Genomic DNA, 17,079 nt, shown 5'->3' with positions numbered 1-17,079 from the left:
TAATGTTTCAGCTTAATCATTTGAAAGGTCAGTTTTGCTTTGTTCGCTGCTGTGCTTTGTACGGTGATTTGTGAGTGCAAGGTTTCAAATAACTGGACTAATGTTCTCATGGAGAGCGTCTGTGTCATGCATTTTGGCAGACTGTATGATTTTGTTTTAGACTGATGAATTTAAACGACTGCCAGAAATGCTATTTATATTTCCAAACCAGAAAGATTAAAAGGCTTAGTGCTAGTCAGCTGTTTTTATTTTTACCTCCTTCTATGTAGAACTACTGATCTCTTCCTTTGTCAGCTAATTCTGGTTTTCTTTCTCTTTCCAAAATCTCTTTATCCAAGCCTTAGTTGAGTCAAACAATTTGTATCCAGACATGGGTATTTTACAAGGTCTTGGAAGAACATTTATTCTTTTTTTCCATTCAAACTAATGTCTTTTCCTGTCTTGACCCCTGGAAAGATGCCGTTGTGGTGGCTAGAAGTAGGGGGGGAAAGTGAGGACCAGTTTCACCACACAGCCCGCCACAACAACCTGACAATGCTACATTTCCTCACTCTTAGTGATGTAGAAGACACATCTGGCCATGGCGCATCAGCAAATACATCCCTTAAATCATCGCTATGCATGTCGAGGTCAGCTCCAGTGGTCCCGAGGTGCAGGAAAGTACACTCCACTATGCCAGTTTAAACTTAGCCCACACTGACATGCCCATTTGAGGTTTTAGGTTGCGTTTCAACGGTTTTCTGTGGATGCCTTAAAAAACGCCCATGGGGAGAATTAGTGGGAACTTTGGCAGTATAGCGGAGCCGCAAGTAGGTGAAAGGCAAACAGAGCTTGCGGATTGGCCTTGTCAGTCAAATGACTGTAGAGCACTAGCCATTAGCTCATTAGCAGACCCCAGGTCCACAGCAGGCTACATGCTGGGTTTGGCTAGTGTGCATAAATGGTGAGGGGATGATAGCTGTTTGCTGTCCAGACCATGGGAATAAGAAAAACTGGGACACTGGAAAAATAATGTCTATTCTTCTCAGAGTTCATACTGATGTCATTTTATAGGCTCATTGTTTCAATTATACATGGGCTACAACAGTGATCTCAACAATATTATCAATACTTAACCTTCCATTCACTCAGAGTTGGCATTTGTTCTCTGGACTCAGAGTGTAAAAACATTTTAGAGCGCAGACACAAGGCCTGTAAACCAAACCGGTTAAGGATTAGATCGAAGGCCTCAGCATAAATAGTAAATCCCCTGGGATTGACTGGCATCAGTCAGATTGTATTGCTGACTTTTTGGATCATTGTAGACACAGTTCACATTGACCATTGTCCATCTGACAGGTGGTGTCTATGTAGCTCAGCTCATAGCTTTCTTTGAGGAAAAGTTGGCTTGCGAGTACAACTTACATATTATGACTTTATATGGAGGATTTAATAGAACATTTTTCTGAAAGGTACAATTTAAGTAAGAGGTTAGTTTTGTTTAGATTTGATTAGATTTAGGTGCAAATATCTGGAGAACTGAATTCTGAATTCAGTTGAACCTTATGTGTCAATTGACTTGTAAAATCAAGGGGTGTATTATGCAATTCAAGTGTTACCAAAGGTCCTGACAGTGTTTAGTGAGAACAGCAGACCAGGTTTTGGAGAGCCAGACTTGAAAAGTGAGTTCATTTGAAAGTTAAAGTTTCAGCTACTAGGGATGTCACGAGAACTTCAGTACCAAGTCGATGTTGAAAGTCTTAAAACACGACCATACTCGTTTTTCTACAGTACCACAGCTACCGGCTCGAAACCAATGCCATCTCGGCATCCTGGGGACGATAGAAAAAGTGTTTGGGACGCAGTAAACTCACTATGGACGCAGTAAACTCACTATGGACGCATCCAATTTTTCACTGGTATTGGTATTGACTACTAAATTTCTGGTATTGTGACATCCCTGTCAGCAACAAAAGTGGTTGTTGACTGCAGGAAGAGTAGCCATCACCTCTGGCCCAAAACCCTAGTCTACAAAATCACTTTCCACAGTTCAGTTTGACATAAACTTGCCCCAGGCTTGGCTCTTCTCTGTTTTGTGTGTCTTGGATCAGTGTTTTTATTATCACAGCCCACTCATCATTCAATCATTGTCATTTATAGAAAATATGTTACCTGTAAGGAGATATTTGTTTGTGTGTGTGTGAACACATGCACATTTGAACATTTTATTGGACTTTTCAGTATAATAGCTCCATTAAAAAGGAGAAAAAACAATATAGCATTTAGAGAATGATTACAGGGATGCTAGCAGCTCAGTAGCAAGGCGCGTGGTGGCAGAGCTAGTGAAATGTGTGTGTGTGTGTGTATGCAAGCATGTGTTTACAATCATCTGTGCTTATAGTGTTTAGATTTTAATGTGCCTCATCATTGTCTGTCTGGGAATGACAAAGGCATGTACACGAATGCAGCCCAGTTGTCTTGTCATCTGTCTAGTGTATGTGTGTGTGTGTGTGTGTGTGTGTGTGTGTGTGTGTGTGTGTGTGTGTGTGTGTGTGTGTGTGTGTGTGTGTGTGTGTGCGTGTACCAGGTTTGGAAAGCTTGTAGTGTCAGCTCCTGGACGTAAGGGTGTGTGTGTGTGTGTGTTTGAGTGGAAGAGAATGAGATCAGGTTACGCTAGGGATAATCCTCCCAAAGCCGTTTTGTTCAGGCCTAAATCACTGGATATTACCCTTCCCATAAGTGATTTTAATTGGTTGTCTCATATAACACACGCTCCCGCCTAACGCTAATGCCGCCCTGTAATTGGCTGAAGGCTGCCTGTGCCTGTTAAGTTCATGGGACAATAATGGTTTAGGTGGCAAAGTTACTGGATATTGGAAGTGATCAAAGGATCAGACTCTTAACCATCTCACATTCATTGTCTGGCTCTGGTGCTGTTTTGGGCCTTGGAGGCTGAGGGTGTACAATATGTGTGTGTTTGCGTGCGTGCGTGTGTGAATTTTTACAGGGCATGCATGTGTGAATGTAAGCATGTTTGTGAAGCACTTGTGTCCATTGTTTAATTCACTGCTGTCCCGCCTGGACTGGAGATAACACATTATTGTCCTCTTGCCTCCCACCTCCGCTAATTGAAGACTTGGCTCTTCAGATGATTCCAGATCTCTCCGTTACCATAGTGATCATGGTTGCTTTGATAACCACGAATGGCTGTGATGCCGCCTCCTGCAGACTCCATTGACCACAGTTTGGCCAGCCATCTGGGGTTCTAGCTGGCTGGCGAGAGGGACTTTGGTGCATGCTGGTTGGCCGCTGGCATGTTCAACCTGCCACTTGGCCCGTCCATTATCATCTTTCAGCAGGGGGATTCCAACACAGTCTCATATAATTTAGTAATTTTGAGCACAAACTTTGAGGATGCGAATAATGTGAAGATTATATGTTTTTATATGTACTGTCTTGCTCTCATCATCTGATTTTGTTACAGCCTATTTTATATGTTGAGTAATTTTACCATAACTTCTTCCTAACCTTTGGGTGGGAGTATTGGGGCCGAGGACTCCTTAAAAACCAAACAGCCTGTTGTTTTATTGGGTGCAAACCAAATAATTCTTTTGTGTAGGCATTGTTTGTCTTCCTCACATCCGTGCACCGAGCTCCTGTTTTCCTTATTAGAGAAGCTCATTTAATGATACTAGTGCAGTGCCTGTTCGGAGCGTGTTCCCGTCTGGAACGGGCCGATGGCTTGGCCCCCAGAAGTGCTGCTTGCAGCGTTGTTGAGAACCACAGTATGGCTGCTTTTACCTGTCAAGTGTGAAGTTGAACAGCGCCACCTTATGGCCAAATGGTACCAAATTTACCAAGATCACTCAGACATCATATCTACACATGTCTACCAAATGTGGTTGCAATAGCACAAAGCGTTCAGGAGATATGATATTTTTTTGTAATATAACCCCTGTCCACAGCATTTGAGCTAACTTTGGGGGCCAGCTATAGCAAAACTATATGGAACATCAACAATCCCAAAAAGGATTTTTTTCCGGCTTGGTCTAGAGATGTTCTGTACCAAATTTGGTGACGATGGCTCAAAATGTGTAGAAGGAGCAGCAAAAACTTGGATTTGGACAACATTCAAAATGGTGGAAATCCTTTCTAGAAGCAAATGGGCGTGGCTTATATAGATAGATTTGCTGGACCCACAAAATCCACGCAAAAAGATTTTGTTTCTGAGATTTACAGTTCAAAAGTTACACGCCAAAATGTGAAGTTCATTATTATAGCACCACCTCTGGCCAATTTGCACCACATTCAACACTGTGCTCCATTGGATCCTGAGCTATATACCTGCCAAGTGTGAAGTCAATCGGATGAGCGGTTCTCGAGATATGTGAATAACACACAGAGGGACGGAAAAACAGACAGAGATTCCTTGCTTTGTAGTTAGATGTTGGAATGGTACGATGGAGTTGATGGTTGTTGAACACACAACATACTTTAAAATATATATTCCTAACATCTGAAAATTTAAAAAGGTTACAGTTCATCAAATCCCTCTCAGCAGTTAGTCACTTATGCTGAGACTCATGTTACTAAGGGCAAACAATGCCACAAGACAGTTCATCCCCTCCTCTCTTCCCACTTCTCTGCCTCTAGCCTTCACACCAAACCCTCTGTCTATTGTCATCTGTTTCAGACAAGGCTAAAAGCATCTATTTCTCTCTAATCCCCTTTAAGAGTGGTGCACAATTTATTTTTGCGAGGCCATTTGTCCCAGACAATATGCGCTAACAGGCTAGACTATGTTGCTCAATTGCTCCCCCATGCCACCCACCCACAAAACCTCCACCACCACCGCCACCGCACAGGTGCATGTGTGCCTGCCCTGACCTTGGGAGCAATGCAGAGCTTGTCTTTATGAGGCCTTGAGACATGGCATTTGTGGCATTTAACCCCCTCATCACTCTGTGACCCCCATTCACCCCCTCCCTCTGCTTTGTACTGTCATTCTCTCTCCACCCTCCTTCCTCTCTGCCCCTCTCCCTCACGTTCTACTCTTCCTGCATATTCATCCTCTTCCACCTTCCTCGCTTCCTTGTTAAATCTCCTTCTGTCACTGACTTCAGCCCTTTAACCTGGCAGGTAAACAGCTATGGTCCAAGTGTGTGTGTGTGTGTTTATGTGTGTGTTGGTGGTAACCAGACAGCCACAGACTGTACCCCCTCCTCCCATACACTGGGCTAGCTTGGAGAGGTTAGAGAGATCTTGACAAGGTCAGTGAGCTTTGTAGCTCATAATTACCCAGCCTGGGTCTACAGTAGATATGTCAAAGCAGCTGGACCATGCAGGGTTCACACAATATAGAAGGACCTGTGGGCCAAAAATGGTTAAAACGGATCTGTAGATAAATCTTAGGCTATACCCTGTGGGAAATTCTCTTTACACTGCTGGTAGTGTTTCCCCTTTGGTTTACAGTAAAAAAGAGTTGCTTTGTTAACCATGAAAGTCCACTGTACATCAGGTTAATTCAGATTATGAGTGGTCTTGTGTACAAAGCAGCAACTTAAATGAAGAAAATATGACGTTTGTATGCGCCTTCCAAAACTGTCACAAATTACAGTTGCAAAAAAATCTAAAACGGCTATGCTTGGTTAGGTTTCGGCTAAAAAACAACTTGGTTAGGGAAAGATCATGGTTTGGGTTAAAATAGATACTCGGTTTAGGTTTGGGTTGCTTTATTGTCATGGTTAAAGTAATAGCTACATGGTTAATTTTGGGGAACAATCGTGGTCATAGTTAAAAGAAACCAACATTGACTGTCAGTTGAAAACAGGAGTTTAAAAGCAGTCACCCATGTCAAAGTTTTGTTGACCTGTCCACCACCCCGACCTCCTCTTTCTGCAGACTTTGTGACTCTTTAATGATTTCATGCTACTTCGTCCTTTGCTCTCAATGGACAAGAGTCATAATTCCTACAGTTACTATAGGCCTTTGTCACTTGAACGCAAATATATCTTGTTTTGGGCATTTTCTAATGTTGTCATTTTTTGTTGATGGACAGTCTCTTAGACATTTTTGCCTAAAGCGCATAGAAAAGGACATGTCCACGGGTGTCTAAAACGGCAAGGGTTCACCATGTGGGAAATGTGTATCTGTCCTGTAAATGTAAAGACAATCTCCATATTTGGTTTTTGCATATATTGTGTACAATTTAAAAATGTGGATCTAGTATTGACTTGACTGTCTTAATAGTGCCAAAGTCGAAAAAAGGTCAGGAGGTCACCATTGTCATCACCATTAATGGGTAACTATGTAAAGTAGTTGTTGTTGAGATGTTGAGATATCTTGCTGCGGTCCAACGGGTTGAATGGACTTAAAGACAGACTGACAATCTTTGGCTCCCTCACATAGTGGAGCAAAACTCAAAACATAATAAATGCTAGCGAATGATTACTATGCTTCAGATGAATTTTTGATAGGTACATAGTAATTGCACAATCCACATATTGTAGTGTATACTGTACCTGCCTGCCATGATGGAATCTCGTTCTTTTCTTTACAATATTTCCCCCATTACAAAGTCCGTACATAATTTATCTTTTATATTTATTTTTACCAAGAAGACATAGAGCTTTCAATTGCAGATTAGGGGAAATAACCATAAAATCCTCATAGTCAGAGAGATCTGTATCTGATTGTTGCACACACCTTCACTTGCTGCTGTCCTCTGTGGATTCCCGGTAAAGCAGCCCTCACTCACCTGATGATTAACAAGATTTAAGATGGAGGAAGCCACATGGGGCCTCATTACCATCGTAAATACTTATCCCAGTGTTCCATTTTTTTTCCCAGTTTTCCATTTTTCTATGGCATAGTGAGAAGAGGAAACGGTAGAGAGAGTTAATAAAAGTACACAAGACGATGTAAGAGGAGGGGAGGTTATGGTGTTTGGGGAATGCAGACCCACCCTTCTCCTCCTCTCTCCTCCAAGGTTGATTCCCAAGATGTGGTCTTTCCCTCCTCTACAGGTTCCTCTGTGGGCCCCTACAGTGGCCCCTTGGCCCACTATTTCCCAGCTCCCTCTCCCTGGGCTTAGACTCAGGTTTTTACAGCAAATGCAATTACGGTCATCATCCACAGACACAACCACTAATGAGGAACTATGGAGGCAGCAGAAGGGGAGGAAGAGTATGAGAGAGAGACTGATTGAGAGACCCTGAGCTAATCATAAAACCTCTTTGAATCAGTGGCAAATAGTGAAGTATAATTTAATAGTTTACACTTCTTTCACAGTTTTATACCACATTTCATTTGATTTAAACTTTGCCAAGCTACAAAGCAAAAAAAAAGTTATTTCTCAGCACAACTTTTAAAAACTATCTTACTGTCATATATTGTTTGAATGAGGACCGAAACATCCTGCTTTTACCCCGTAGTTTTGCAGACTTCTGATTTTATGTCACAGTCCTGTAACTGTAACAGCACAAAAAGGGAACAGCTTGAACAAGCTGACATGAAAAAAAAGTGTACGAAACAGATGGGTGAAACAATAGAACTTTAACGACATGTGATACATAGTCTCCTGACTTCTTCTGTGATTTCACAAGATGCCAGTTCTCCGCTTTTCAAAGGGAATACTCAAAATGGTTATATCAGGATGAATCAAGACAAAGGTACGACATGACTCCTGTATCCAGTATGCCACTTTATAGACATGCCTGGTGTTTTGATCTCTGCTTGCATCTATGTCTAAAAAAAAAAAAAAAGATAAGAAAAAGGGGATATGTTTCATTTTAGTGTTGCTGATAGATTCAACAGACAACCCTCATTAGACCAATCCTTTCAGTTGCAGGTCACCCGGGAGTCAAAATACGTCGGATGGATGTTTTTTTTCTCTATTTTTTGGTCATCTCTCCATTGGAAAACATGTTTCTTTTCCTAAGTATTTTTTTATACATACCTTGTCATGTTGTAGGTCAACTCATGAAATCCCTCCCAGAAGTAATATTAGGTGACAGCACACATATAAAAATGACACTTACCTAGAACATCTTATTTCTTGTTACACTTTCTTAATGATATGCTGCAAGGCTATAGCTCAGGCTTGTGTGTGTGGATTCGTGTGACACACCAACGCAGTCATCAGCTTCAAAGGACCTACATCCACAGTCATGTCATCCAAGAGAGCAGTCGAGAGATAGCACATTTAAAAGAAGGTTCAATCTGCCTATTGATGATTTTAATACACTGGCATTACAAACCCACAGTATCATGTCATATTTTAATAAAACAACCTGCCTGTTAGACATACATGTCGAATCTTTTTGTCAACGTCTTCACCCCAATACACTCTTGTTGAAAAGTGTGATATAAGATGGATGCTCTCCTTCACTGATACCAGTGCAATGCAAACATTTCATCTCTTTGGGGGATAGAGAGCCTACGGCTGCATCCTGTTTTGGCAGCTGTAAAGATAGAAGTGCCTCTTCTTCGTTCTTCTGGCACTTTGCCTTCTGGGGGAAGAAGCTAGGGGACAGGTGGGGACCGACTGGCCCACGCCAGCTGACCTGTCAGCTTTAGACCCTGTGTGTTTGAATAAAATGAGGGGGGGGGGGAGTTTGGTGAGAGGATGATGGGCCTTGGTAGTGTATGCGTTCAGCGTCTGCTGTGTGTGTGTGTGAGAGGAAAAGAGATGGAGGAACAGAGGATGACAAGAGAGGGAGACAGAACAGGATGGTACTGCTGATGGAGATGGGATGTGACAGTTCTCCCTGGGATTGTGTGATTAATTGGGATCAGGTCACCTCTTCAATGTCTGGACAGTAATGCTATGCAGTCTCATATGGCTATTTACATACAGTGGGCTCCCCGGGCTCCACACACACACATGGATGCGCGGCGGGGAAACAAAACACACACTCCTCTATGTGGAATACTGTCATTATTTTAAGCTCAGATACTAGTCCAAGTTGTTGTAGTAGCAGCAGTGGAGCTTGTTGGTTTCCATGTTGTATTCAGATACAACTTTTTTTCCCCTTGTTTTTCTTTTTCATATTTTCCTTGTGCCGGAACAAATATATGTACTTGACAAGAGCTCCTACTAAGAAAGTGGTTGTCGGTGCTGAAGTTCCTGTGTTACCTTTTGCAAACTCTGTCTCAAAGCACCAGCCCCCTCTCGCAGAGGAGGGGATAAGATAGCATCCCAACGGAAAGCGCAGATACTAAGAAGACACATGGCACTGAATAATTTATGGCCCAGCAAAATAGAGACAGCCACTTGAAGTCCTGAGTAAGTAGGAGATAAAGACAGTGGTGACATATCAAGCCACAATAAAGACACAGGGAACAGTGGAGAAGGCAGGGGGAAAACGTTCTGTGAATTTCCCGAGTTAAGAGTTTGTTTTGGTTTCCCTGCACTAGCTGCCTCTCTGTTTGAAAGTTGCATTGCTCTGCCTTGTTTACCAAGTCCTCTTGCTGCTCGCTCTGTCACACCGGGGATAGTACCCAGGTGAGCGCTGCTACACACAAGGAAGAGAGAAGCCAGTGGCCCTTTGATTCCGGGCCGCTGGTTCCCTCAGATTAGCTATTCTCTCTATACCCTGACGAATCCACTGGCAGAGCAGCCGGTGTAACGGAGGGAGACACTTCCATCCCAATCGGGTGGCAGAGGCACGGTGGCTTGCTGGCTGGCTGGCTGGCTGGCTGACTGGCTGGCTGGCTGGCTGAGAGGCTGCCAGGTTTGGGTGCTGGCTGCTTGCAGGCTAGGTGGGTGTAACTTTTAAGACTCGGGCCCCTGCTCGGCACCGAGACAGACACCCCAGACGGCCGCTGGAGCTTCCAGTCTCTCCCCATTACACCTCAGCAGCGTTGACGATGGCAGGTCGCGGCGGAAAGGCCTCACGCCGTCCGTCATATCCCGCCACTTTCATCCCCTCGCTCACTTCAAACGTGACATCTGTCATCACTAAGAATCTCGGAAGCGCCGTGTTCCTGCGACGTGCTGCTTTGATGGTGATTTGGCCCCAGGCGTTTGTCATACATAACTTAGGTGGAGAACAATGTGAAATCAGACTTGGATTTTAAAGGAGAAAAAAGGAGTCTAAGCACACTACAGGCGGTTAAAATCTAAATCGCTCTAACCACTGGAGGGAGCGAATCAAAGTGCAGCGCGAGCTGGTAGAAGTATCGTTCGTTGCTCGTATCACAGTCTTGTCAGTTTTCTTCTTGTTCGCCTCGTTACTGTGTCCCCATCTGTGGAATGAGGCGGCTGCCAATGGCAACCGATCAGCCTGGTGGTACGACTATGTGCCATTTGGAGAGCTTTCTGATTGTATGCTGTTGCGCTGCACCCACAGCACACTTGTAGCGCATGACTGCAACCGACAACAATATTATCAACAACAGCTTGTCAACAGGGTTCATGAGGTGCAGTCAGACATAGTTTAGTATGAAGGGTATAAGTGTGTGTTGGATGCTTGTGGAATTTGGATTGTACCGTTTGTGAGACAGAACGAATAGATGGATGTGTAGCTCTGTGCATGGTTCAGTGTGTTTGGTTGATGTTTGAGAATACCTCTGCAAACGTGTGTTCTCCAGGGTGGCTGTGTGTGTGTGTGTGTGTGTGTGTGTAGGTGTGCAGCACAAAGAGCGTTGTGCGTGTGTGTACATGTGGCTATTTGTAAAACTGAGATATGATGACCCTGACAATGCTTTTCACCAGAGCTGTCAAAAACACGCCTCCCTTACTGACCTTGTTTTGGCGTCAGTGATACTTGACCCCCCCCATCTTTAGCAATGTCCAAATCAACTTCTGTAGTCTTCATATCTGTCAATGTAACCTCTAGACCCAACTTCTCTCACTGTCTTTCTCAACCTCGATTTCTCATTGTCCTCTCCTTGTTTTTTTTGTCTCTGTTTATATCCTTCTCTGTCTTGCTGTCTTTCTCTCCCTCCTTCGTTCTTCCTCTCCTCTGGGGTTAACCCAGAGTTCAGCCATCCCTCTTTCTCACCTCTCTGTGACTGACAGCCCTGTCTTCCAGATGGCTGCCAGATTGCCCAGCTCCTTGTCAGTTCATATTAAGATTTGTTGGATTAATGCATAATTTAAGGGCCTGTTAAGTTTTCCTCCACAAATATATGTGTATCCAATTAGCATTGTTAGGTTATGTGACATCACCGCCTTACTATTTATTATATTTTTCCTTCATGGCAATGTTTTCTACTTATAGCCTGAACTAGGGTAAAAACCCTGCCGCTCCACCTTTCTCATCTCTTCCCAGTCTGTTAACGTAAACTGTCAGTGGAACCGACGTGGAACAGGATGATTAAACTTGTTTACCTCCCACTTTTGGATACACACATACATATTTGGAAGAGACTAAACACTTTGTTCATATGTGTTTGTGTATGTATTTATGTGCCGTGTGTGAGCGTGCGCCAAGCCACAAGTTATCTGATCAAAACAGCGGTCAGACCTGGAGCTTACTAACACGGATCTGTTTGATTTTGTTTATCTGAATTAGCCTTTTAGGCTAAGGCTATTTTTAATACAGCTCAACAAACGAATGGGATATTGAGCAAACCTGTTTTATTTCTTCTGCCAACCAAAATACAGCTAGTATTTTGTCTGCAACAGGTGGATATTTTATATATATTAGCCTGGCAAGAACCCAATGAACCTTAATCACCCTGGATGCCGTGGCGTTTCTAAATTACTACCCCTTGCCCTCAACCTCAATAGATCACAAAACCATTTTGACGTGATCATAAGACAGTTTATGAGACAAGTAAGTACACATCCACCTGTGATTAAGATATTCTCAACATGATTTTAATATATATGACAGGCCTATTCAAATACTTGTTTAGAAGGGACGGACATTTGCATTTCTGTGTCTGATGTCTGATCTGCAAAGCTAGGAATTTAAATGTGAAAACAATACACCTTCTTAATCTGAGTAGGTTGTTGTTTTAATATACACAATGTTGCATTTCATTTTTTTTTTTTTATTCGGTTTGACTCTCCTAAATTCCCTCTGCTTAAACAACCTTGGTTAAAACTTTAAAAAAAAATAAGTATTTCTCATCTTAACAAGACGTAACTAATGAAATGGCTAATTAGCCTACCAATAAAATGATGATCTTCTGATAATCTAACATAGTAAACACCTATAAACTTAGATTGTAAGCAGGTTATTTAAATAAATACACAGTGATATTGCTTTTCACAGTCCGTAACAGCATCAATAGTGTTAGTGGTATTATCGATGAATGGGAATAAACTCTCTTATTGGAACCCACTTTTGTCTTTTTCAGGGGGGGGGCGGGGGTTCTTTAGGGGGAGATGGCAGGTCAGCAGTTAATTGATTAATTAAACACATTTATAATGCCTGCAAAAAAATGGCATGTGTTTTGCCCAAAACTGCATGGGATTATCATAAAGTGGGCATGTCTGTAAAGGGGAGACTCGTGGGTACCCATAGAACCCATTTTCATTCACATATCTTGAGGTCAGAGGTCAAGGGTTCCCTTTGAAAATCGCCATGCCAGTTTTCCCTTTATCAAAATTTAGCCTAACTTTGGAGCGTTCTTTAGCCTCTTTCCCGACAAGCTAGTATGACATGGTTGGTACCTATAGATTCCTTACGTTTTCTAGTTTTACAGAATACTTCATTCTAGCTTTAAGACTTAGCCCGCTACAGCCTCTTGAAGACAGTAATGTCGGCCTGGAACGCCAGGGTCTCAGAGGGTTAAATACTTTTTCCAATTTATAGATGATCAAATGGCTGAGGCTGGTAAAGGGCCGGATTTGGCCAGTTGAATAGGCCTGATGTATGACGAATACCTCATTTGGTGGGGTTGTTTTTTGACGTGTTTTTCTTGGCCTTTAAGCTTTTTTAAAACAATTTTCAATAGTGAAAGAGCTAAATACGTATGTTTAACATCAAAGTCCATCTCAAACCTTTGTCTTTAACGAGGTAGCTTATTAATGAAATAATTCACGGTGAATACAGATTGGAGTGCACTTGAACTGCTCCAACTTAGCAAAACAAATTCCTCAGCACTTGTTTGACAGAGTGTGCGCCTACTGTATGCCTCTCTGTGTGCATGGTTTCTGTGTGTGTTTGTGTATCCCTTAGGCATTCCAGTGTTGCAGTTTTGTGCTATAGGCCTCAGTGCTTTGTGTGATTGATGCTCTCCTGACTCACACCCACTATTATGTTTATTATTCATCTGTTCCAATGCAGTCACTCCAGGGGAAACAGAAGCTAGAGACACAGGGCTGACACCATCAGCATGGTACACACATAACACTCTCGTTCACCAGAGAGATACTTCTGTCCATTTTTTTTCCCATTTGCCTGTCGGCCAATCTACTCATCGATCTGTCAATCTAAGTCTTAAAATTGTGGGGGTGAGTAACAGAGCAATGCTGTCATCTACACCTATAATTAAAGTTGTGTGATCCTCAACCTAACTGCTAATTAGCCAACAGTGAAAGGCTGCAGTAGGAGTTGCCACCATGGGTCAGATTATGCAGAAACAGCCATGGATGAATAAAGGCAAATTTGGAAAAAATAAAAAAAAAAGGACATGAGTAATACACTGATAGAGAGAGCGGGTTGGTGGTGGTCTTTCAGGTTTTCAAGCAACAGTAGCAAAGTGATGGTGAGGGGACCAAAGCTAGGCCAACCTAGACACAATGCCCCTGGGCTGACAACACACCTGTATCTGGTCAGAGCAGAACAGCCTGCAGGTACTAAGAACAAAATACTACCTGAACCATCTCTCTCTCTCTCTCCCACTCACACACTCACTCACATTGACATTCTCTAATACAAATACTCTGTGCTGCCCCTCTCACATACTGTACATGGGTGTTTATGCAAGTTGGATCGATGGTTTTCTTCATACACTATTTGAACTGGATACAGTTTTAGAACTTGTCTGTGGAGTGATAAAGGTTATAGCAGGGCATCTGAAGTATTAATGACAAAGTTTCATAAGTAAAAAAATCTCTGTAATCAGCCTATGAAAATGCAGATGTTGGAGTGTCTGCTTAATGTATGTGTTGTCGTCACAGCAACATTCCATGTGCACAATCATAATCCCAGCATAATAAAGGCTGTTACACACCGGCAGCAATTTTTTCGTACGATTAATTTACACGTCAATATATTTTTTCGAACTGTTGTTGTTGTCACGAGTACTTTCACACAGAAAGAGTATATTACACAGCAAAAAAGGGACTTAATTTTTCTTTGGAACGAGGTCGATTTTTCTAAGCTTTCACACCACGAATAAAGGCATCAACGGGTTGAGTTGCGCCTATACATTTATGAAACAACAACATAGAGTTTCTGTAGTCCGAACCAAGACGTAATCTTTATTACTTATTTCAACCTTGACAAAGGCAGCGCAGACTAGATCCACTCTTTCCGTTCTTACCTTTCACAATAACAGCCCTAGACATATACAGTAATAAGCACAGGCGAGTATTTCGCATTTTCGTGTCATTTATTCCTCATGACCCAGTGTGTAACGGCCTTAATAATAATAATAACAACAATAACTAGGAGTTTGGAGTTTGCATGTTCTCCCCGTGTTAGCGTGGGTTTTCTCCGGGTTTTCTCCGGGTTTTCCAATTTCTCCCACAGTCCAAAGACATGCACATGCAGGTTAGGTAAATTGCTCCAAGGTGTGATTGTGAAGGTTGTCTGTCTCTATGCGTCAGCACTGTGATAGTCTGGCGACCTGTCCAGGGCGTACCCCGCCTTCACCCAATGTCAGCTGGGATCGACACCAGCCCCCCTGCGACCCTGAATAGGAAAAGCGGTTACAGATGATGGATGGATGGATGGATAATAATTATAACAATAATAATAACACATCAATAACAATGAGACCGAATACATTTTCTGAGTAATGTCGGTACAGGCCAATATTATTGGACATAAGTGAAGAGCTAGACTTCCTCTAGTGCCTCAAGGATAATGTTGTAAATGGCCTAATATTTACTGGGGGGTTTGCAAAAGACTGCTCTAGGGTAATTTTTAGTGGATGTTTTAAATGAGTTGAAAGACGCTAAAATCTTAACTGGCATAGCAGTGCTCAGTCCATAAACATTACTGACATGGCCAATTCATATGGGATTAAATTGGCGATGCTCCGGTAAAAATTACATTACACTTCATCTCCTTGTGTAAAACATGTCTTATCCCAGTAGGACTTGTGTTGAACTGTTATCTGGTGATGACAACACTGATGTTACTGTTAGAGTTTTTTCTCCTTAGAGGTGAAGAACTCAAATGTAACTCCAATCAATTTTTGTGTTATATAATCATATGACAGATCAATAATACCACATCAGCTTTCGGCACCTGAAAAATAAACACAGTTATGCTACATGTGGTAGCTGAATGTAAATGTCACATTCCCGAGTACTAGCTCATCAAGTTCAGCGCCGGTACGCGAGGGAGGCGGAGGCCCACTTCAAACAGCCCGCCGACGCCGAGTGCTGATGAAAGCGTCGCCTCGATGGCACAAGCTGCAACTTTCATTTGTTTAGCAAGAGCACTGACAGATCTATCAGTCATAAATATCCTGGAGAGAGTGGTGGAGGAAGGAGGAGAGGAGAAGAAATGAGGGAATAACAGAAAGGGGGAGGGGGAGAGGTGAGACCTTCAGACATTCATAGTAGCGTGTGTGTGTGTGTGTATATATGTATGTACGTATCTTTCTCTTTATTAAAACCGGATTCAGGCACTGCCACCTGTCAGTGCCTGAATCCTTCAATGTATCTCGGGTAGCTGTCATTGAGATGTGGCTTTAAGAAGTTACACACCCACCGTCACTCATCACAATTGTCATACAAGATTCATTTGTACACATACATGTACAGTACATGTGAGAAAACCTCACATACACACATATACAGTAAACACACATATATGGAATGCCATTTCATCCAGCATTAAATTGGCAACTTTTCAAAGATAACTTTTCAACCCTCAACCCCCAGTCATTATAGTTCAGTAAATGAATAAATAGGATTTTATTTAAAAAAGGACGACTTTTATTTATTTCAGGGGACTTTTATTTCCTAATGCCACATTTATTTCCATCTGTTATATTCAAATGAATGGGGCGTGGTTATCTCCCTGATTCAGACCAAAGCACAAAATTAGCTAGCTAGCTACCTCCGTCTCACTCCCCGCTGCTGGGAGACTACTTTGCCGAAGTTTGCTGATACAGCAGGGAGTCCGGTGGTCTGGGATCAGAACCCCGGCGTTGGAGTTTGGACTGGCTGACTTTGAGTTGCTGCAGTGGCTCTGCCTTACTCAGACTTGCCGTCTGCTCTCCCCCTGGTAAAGCAGTCTACTAGCGGCAGGCAGTGAGTAAGAGGGACTGCGGGGTGCGCTAGCTAGCTAATTCTTATCTTATTTGTGGTCTGATAAACAATAAATTCATTAAATTCAGTGCCCCATATTGCTATTTTCCAAGATAGCTAGCTAGATAGCTAATTCTTGTGATTTGGTCTGAATCTGTGAGATAACCACGCCCCATTATTTAAAAAAATAACAGATGGAAATAAAAAGAGCAGTGAAATAAATGTGGCAAAAGGAAATAAATGTCCCCTGAAATAAATAAATGTGGAATTATGAAATAAAAGTCTCCTGAAATAAATAGATTTTTTTAACAAAAATCAATCCTTTTTTAAATTAAAAAACTATTTTTTATTGAATTATATTGGCTCATTTATATATTTATATTAACATTTCTTTATATATCTATTGACTCATTTATTTATTTCAAGATTTATTTCATAGCCATATTTATTCATTTATGTATGTATTTATTTAGTTATTTAATAATTAATGAAATGGCATTCCATACATACATACATACGTCCCCTGCCTTTTTTCCACCCGCCACACACCCATGCCAACTACACAGAACAGAGTGCTGCGGTTTCAGTCGTGCACAGCATGCATGAATCATGGCTCGTCTTGGGAGCAACATATTAATCAATGATAGAAACACAAAAACATTCCTTTGCGCTAATCATCAACACTGTGTTTGATCTATCCAGAGCTTTAATCT

Source organism: Sebastes umbrosus, chromosome 2 (assembly GCF_015220745.1).
Source record: "Sebastes umbrosus isolate fSebUmb1 chromosome 2, fSebUmb1.pri, whole genome shotgun sequence".
In the NCBI taxonomy this organism is placed as follows: domain Eukaryota; kingdom Metazoa; phylum Chordata; class Actinopteri; order Perciformes; family Sebastidae; genus Sebastes; species Sebastes umbrosus.
Note: the sequence above shows the minus strand (reverse complement) of the source record.